The sequence below is a fragment of the Xenia sp. Carnegie-2017 genome, unplaced genomic scaffold (assembly GCF_021976095.1).
Source record: "Xenia sp. Carnegie-2017 unplaced genomic scaffold, XeniaSp_v1 HiC_scaffold_1, whole genome shotgun sequence".
NCBI classification, from domain to species: domain Eukaryota; kingdom Metazoa; phylum Cnidaria; class Anthozoa; order Malacalcyonacea; family Xeniidae; genus Xenia; species Xenia sp. Carnegie-2017.
The window spans coordinates 10,434,629-10,441,087 of NW_025813402.1; positions in this window are offsets into that span (position 1 = coordinate 10,434,629).

The following is a 6,459-nucleotide window of genomic DNA, read 5'->3' on the forward strand; positions in this document are numbered from 1 at the left end:
AAACAAAAGTGACAAATATGATAAGTAGAGGTATAGATTTTCATTTCGGCCGTTTTGATTTTCTGAAAATCCAGCAATACGATAATTTTATGCTAAGGTACGGAGGTTGAGTTAATTTCAACAAAAAATCACAGCACACAGACGACGTCATGTGAAATTGAACATTTTGAGGATAGCGCTGTATGGTCTGATACAGAAAGCACGTCGACGATGAGCAATAGCTACAATGGATCAGACTCTCACATGTTTTCTTCACTCTCAGGCATAGGTCCAATGTCATGTGTGTACACGACCATAGCTGTTTTTACGACAGCTTCGTTTGTACACACTGTGGCAAATTCTTCCTCTTGTGTGATGCAAATATGATCGCCATGTATGAGAGGATCAGTATTGTTTACTCTTGCAAAATATACTTTCCCGTCCTGTACTCATGACCACAAAAGCCACACTCACTAACCAAAGATAAAACATTGTTTTACTTTGGGAAAAACAATGAAGCATCAATAAAATGCAACTAACCATTCAACATTTCCAATTCTGTGAATGTGTTTATCTTCGCTTTCCGATGACGGAGAATTCTCATCATTATGACCACCTTGCGTTGGCCAAAGGCTCAAACATGTAAGGTTGTACCTTATTGTTATTGATGATAATATAATAATCGGCTTCTTCTTCAGAAGAATCCATTAATCTTTGATAAATAAAAAAGAGTAATAGCAAACTACCAAAAGGCGTGCAAGCACTGCATGCAAGTCGTAGAACAATATAAGAACGATGCTAGTTTATGTCAACGAATACGTCACTTTTTCCCAGTTCCCAGACTTAAACAATCTCACGGCGTTTTAGCAATGTCATCGAACATCGTGTTTTTACCGATTATAATCCTAAATATCTTTTGAAATATTTTGCGGACAACTTTGAAACTTGGTAAGTCTTATTTTCACGCCATAAGCATTACAATAAAATAAAGTTGTTTTCTAGCTTGCATGTGTGCTTTAAGAGAGCAACATTATAGTTATCAACATGGACCAAATTGCACTAGTGCATCAGATTCAGCGATCACTAGTGAAGACGATCTGTCAAATGGTTTTGGACTATTACCCATGGAAACAGACAGTATAAACAATGAAAACCTACAACATTATACGGAAAATGATTTAAGCTTGATTCATAACGAAAGTTTTAAGTGAAGAAAGACAATTTTAGTTGTTGGAAACCGATCTGAAAACTGAGACAATTTGCCAAATTGTTAGATATTTTGTTCACAAGCAAAAATGTTCTTGTTTCAACACCAACTGGACTTTTAGCTAGCCATTTCGAGCTGTACTTTCGGAAGATGTTACATGTGACACAGTACATGCTGCATTTCATTTGCCATTATCAGATACAGAACGAGCAAAAACTAACTGGGTATTGCATAATATGACCTTGTTGTAATTGATGAAATTTCAATGATTTCAGACGATAATTTCAAACATGTTATTTCTACACTTAATAGAATACTTTTAGGCCTGTTCTGATACTTGGAGGAGATATTTCTGCAGCAAACCGTTTGTCAAAGACGATAAACAAATAGTCAATGTGAAAGTCCACTTAATAATGAGCAATTTGTTAGTTCTACTTATCACTTTTCCTGCATGGACAACATAGATTTGGAGATAAGGAATATTTGACATTCTTAGATCATATCAGACATTGGCAACCAGAGCAAAAGTTTTCGGACGAGTTCCAAAGGGAAATGGTCATATGTGTAGATGGACAAATGTGTGAAGAAAAGTAATGGCCCAATTCATGCAGTCAGAAAATGTTACACTTTTGACATTTTCCAACAATGCTGCAAACTACTTAAATACTTTAATAGCGGTCGATTTTTTCTAAGATGAACCATTAGCTCATATTTCTTTCGATGGTCAAACCAATCTTTTGCCTGTTTTCAAAAGAATGAGAGTAATAATTACCCAAAGCAGAGACAAATCAAATGGTGTCATTAATGGCCAAATTCTAGTGTACATGGTTCCATAACAGCACAATTTTCCTTGAATTGCAAATTAAGACAATTGTGCCAATTTATCAAGTTACAACATGTACAAATAATGAGAATGTAACAAGTTATCCATTACGTATTGGGTATGCAAATACAATATGTAAATCGTAAGGCCAAACATTGTCTAATGTTATATTGTGGTTTGACTGTGAAAAAATTCCACGGGGACGGCATGTTGCATTGTCACGAGTATGCAAACGGGAAAATATTAAATTTTGTTTCCATTAAAAATCATTTTTACACCTGTTTTGACATAAGTGTCAAAGCTTTTCTATCACATATTGATAGGGAAACATCCTTAACTTTTTATATCAAAAATTATTACAACAGTGTAAGTTTAGGTAAAAAAAGATTAAAAATTAAAAAATGTAAAAAATTTGTAAATAAGTTGTTGCTATGAAGAAATTACAATTGTGTGATAAAGGAAGTTAATATGTAATTGGCATTTCCCTTTAGCACATTGTTACATTTAAAATTGTAAAATTCATTTTCTGCTTCAGAATTTCTTACTGGAAAGTAAAAACAAAGAAATAAATATATAGCACAAAATGATACAGTTCATTAGATAATTTTTAAAAACACTTCAATTAATACTGTTTTTTAATATTTAACGAGTTATGAATTTGTAATTGTTAGATGCAGAAAGGAAAACGTCATCATTTAGTCTAGGAACACCAAAGGCTGTTTCCTATTTTAACTACTTTCCAGCAAATTTCCTTAAACCGTATGGCCTGGCTGATGATGTGCCCTCACAAGAGGTGATAATGCGACGCACAAAAGCAGTAAGCAACGAGTGGTTACTGAGGCCAGCCATTGCAATGAGCGAATTTGCTGATACCATTTACCAAAACGTCGCTCTTGGAGAATAAAAAACTTTTATTAATCGTGGCAAACTAAATCATTTCTTTATGGAAATGAAAAATACATGAATTCACTCGAACGGCTCAATTCAAAACAGCAGAAAATGCAACAAAAGAAGACGTAAAAATATTTTAAGATGTTCTATAATGAAGAATCTGTTTTGCAGATACTATGCAAGAATTCTTCAAAGCTATGGAAATGCCTTTAGCTTCAGATACAGAAGAATCTGATTAACATGTAATAATGTTTAAAACCACAATGGAAAACATTTGCTACCATTGTTTGTTTTAAAATATTTTGTTGTGCCATAATATAATGTTATTTTTTTCCTAAACAATTTGTCATAAAATATTATAGATGCAATTGAGTGGTATCATTTACATTTCATTTTTGTTATTATTGTTGTGTTGATTATTAGTTTTGTTCCTACTGTAAGGCAGAAGGGTTTTTCAAGAAACAACGAAGAAAAACATTATATTGTCTGCTATCCAATATGTTATTGCCAGCTCACTAATTAAGAAAAATATCATATTTCAATTTTGAACATAATAATTCATTAAAAAATAATATAAGATTACGTGTTGGCTTTGTTAAATAATTCATGGTAATGATGACCCAAGCAAAACAAAACCATGGATGTTGTTGGAAGTGAAGGTGGGAAGGTTTGGATTGGAAAGATTTGATTGTTATAAAAGGCGTGTTATTAAAAGAGACCATTAGATAAATTTTCATGGGCAAACCTGCACCGTAGTTCAGTGCCGGCTTACTTATATAGACTTTAATGAATTCACCATCTTCATTAGTATTCTTATATATATTATTATAACTTTTCTGAAAATTTTTTTATTTTCATAACTTTTGCGTGATGCGCGATTTCGCTCAAATTTGAACTGAACATTGCCCTGATGTTTCTAAACAATTTTGAAAAATTTCAAGTGTGTAGCGTTGATAAACCGAAGTTATTAGCTATGGTGTAACAATACAATGTGTTCGTTAATAACCTTTGAGACACAAGTCTGATTTGAAATCTGATTTCAGATTCGGAAAGAGCGTTAAAATTAGATGGGCTATCGGGCAGTAAAGCATTATTAAAGCGCTAACACGCAATTTAGAGAAAATTTCGACAAAATGCAAATTTTAAAATTTTTACTAAATGTTTGCATAACATTTTCAAGGAAATTTCCTTTGTGAAATCTCATTTCGTATGAAGTTATGTAATTTTTGATCGTTGACAATGTATTGTATTATAGCTTTAAATATGCACAACGTGAGAGAATAAACAAAACAACGAATTAAAGCTTTATTAACGATCATTAAGTTATTGTAGAATTCATTCGTTTTTGATAGAATTTTACAAGAAATATTATTTGAATTAATTTATAAGCAAAAAACGTGTTCATACAATTTACAATTTATTTTGACATATTTCACTTAAAACTTATGAAAATTTCATCATGTAAGGACTAGAGGAATCAACATTTTTGAGCAATTTATTTCTGGCCTATGCGTTCTCATGTGATGTTTGTTTCACCTTACACTGGAACAATTATTGCCATAGTGATAGCGACATATGATTGGCAATGATAAGGAAGCCGATCGGCATGCTTTATATGTCATTTGCCAGTGCTATACATCTTATTGCAATTAAACCATGGGGAATTGACTGAACATCATTTGTTTTCATAAAAAACGTATTTTCATTATCTTATTAAAAATCAAAGACTGTTTGAGAGAAAGTTTTCTTTAGATGCTATTAACGTATCGCCATAGAAACAGATGTTGTGCATTAAAAATCATTCCAGAAGGAAATATTACACAAACTCAAAATCACACTAAATGTTAAAGGCTGAACTTTCATCTATATGTAGAAAATTACGTGTATTTTACATTGGTCTTGTTTGTTTTGCAATATCTACAAATGAAAACTCTAAAATTCTGAGCAAAGTATTAAGCGTTTCATTGCGTTTTAATTTATGCATGTTGTTGATGGCAGAGAAACAGCATTTATAGTCGTTCTAAAACATGTCCAAGTAATAAAATTTTTATCAATAGAAGGCATTTACTGCAGGATATATAATGAAGTGAATTGTTTAACAAAAGTTTGAGTATTTCAGGACTTATTTAGGTTGAAACAATCTTCTGAAATTGTATAACTTATTAAAATAAAGTCCGTTGCCAAAGAGTTTATGAAAAGGATATTTGTGAACAAAAAAGCTTTTCATTTTCTTCTGATGTTAAATTAAGATTAAAATCGAAAACAAATTTTATTCATAAGTGTCCATTACGAAAATAATATGTTTAAAAAGATGTATCGTAAGATCGTAATTTCATGAAAATGGCAATTTGAAAAGTGGAAGCACGAAATGGAAAATCAAAACAATATGGCGATCACTTTTCAAAATGTTAGTTTGTGTGACATTATTGAGAAAGATTCACTAGTTGATACTGATTATTCTGTATTACTAATCAAGAAAGTACTTTAAATATCAGTATAAGATATATTTTTAATAAATTGAAAGGGTTTTGTATGCAAGTACGTGTTTTCTAAGCATAATATCGTAATTTCATGAAAATGGAAATTTGAAAAGTGGAAGCACGAAGTGGAAAATCAAAACAATATGGCGATCACTTTTCAAAATGTTAGTTTGTGTGACATTATTGATACTGATTATTCTGTATTACTAATCAAGAAAGTACTTTAAATATCAGTATAAGATATATTTTAATAAATTGAAAGGGTTTTGTATGGAAGTACGTGTTTTAGCATAATTTGAGCAAGGTTGATTGGTTTGTGCCGTGGAGTTTAATTTCATTATAAATAATGAAAGATTGATATCAAGATAGTACTATTGGGAATACTTTTAAAAGTATTGTACTTATAGTTATTATCAATTTGATGTAAATTATTAATTGTGCTTGTTAAAAATGGAAGTGAATTCTTATGAGGAGTTTTGGTCTATAAGGCAAATTCATGTTATTGGATTTTACCCAATTGAGCAGTGGAGAGAGAAAGAAGCGCAAATGTCAATGAGGCAACACAGGGTAGAGGAGGCAAGACGTTTGTTTGAAGAGAGCGAAATAGGTTTAACAATATCGAGAAGTCAAGAATTAACTGAAAATGAAGGTTATTCATTGCGGAAATGGGCAACAAATAAGTCTTGGTCCTTTTGTGCCAAATGAAAATTGTTGCATCGTGAAAAGCTTTTGCCAAATTATAATACAGCTAAATTAAAAACGATTAAGAAACGTATTTGCCAAAGTAATCGATATCATATTCCGCAAATGCTACAAATTCCTACGTGTTTACACAAACTTAGTCGAATAGAAATACTTGCGCTTCGTCCTTTTACTGTTCATACAGGCAATTACACTGTTCAAAAGCACGGCTATAGACAAAAAGATGGCATTTTTCATGTTTCTTGGTCAGAGAAATCTGTTCTTGAAAAAATAGCAAATTTAGATGAAGGTAGCTATGTTAAATGTATGCTAGCATACCGTTATTTACAAGGTCAGCGACAAGTAAATATTCTCATTTTATTCAACTACGTGAGGAA